Below are 657 nucleotides of genomic sequence, written 5' to 3'. Positions count from 1 at the left end.
TGCATTTCCTTTAGAGAGAAGCAATTCTGGGTTAATATTTTTGAGATGGGTGGAGTTGGCCTCATCCTTCAACCTGGGACTGTGTCTAACCTCTGAATATGATCTCTATAGCTTTTCTCTCCCCTTTGGTGGGTATTTTAGCTAATATCATCCCTGATTGGTCCTGGAATCCTCTTGCTTTCCTGGCATCTGGGACTTTCTAGCGGCTACTCCCAGTTCTCCATCCCCCACTGCTACATACCTCTGTTCAATTTTCTGACGCTCTGCACTTCTTTCCTGTCTCCTAGCACACCGGATCCTGCCCCACATTTTCCCAAACGCTCCTCTCTCCCTTCTAGGACCCTCCTTCCCTCTTCCTCCTGTGATTATTTTCCCCCTTCTAAGTAGTACTGAAGAGGCCTCACTTCATATTTTTTTAAATACCTTTTACTTTCAAAAACTTTACTTTTGTGTTTTGGAATGTTCTCTTACATGTCTGTACACTGCATGCATCCAGTGACTAGAGAGGCCAGAAAAGGATGATAGCTCCTCTGGAACTGGAGTTACAGATGGTTGGGAGCAGCCATGGAGATTCTTAGAATCCAACCTAGGTCCTCTGGAGCTCCTAACCACAAAGCCAATCTCCCCAGCTTTACTTTTTTTTTTTTTTTTTTTTTT

This window comes from Mastomys coucha, chromosome X (assembly GCF_008632895.1).
Source record: "Mastomys coucha isolate ucsf_1 chromosome X, UCSF_Mcou_1, whole genome shotgun sequence".
NCBI lineage: Eukaryota > Metazoa > Chordata > Mammalia > Rodentia > Muridae > Mastomys > Mastomys coucha.
The sequence above is the reverse complement of the archived record's forward strand: the minus strand, read 5'-3'. Positions refer to the sequence as shown.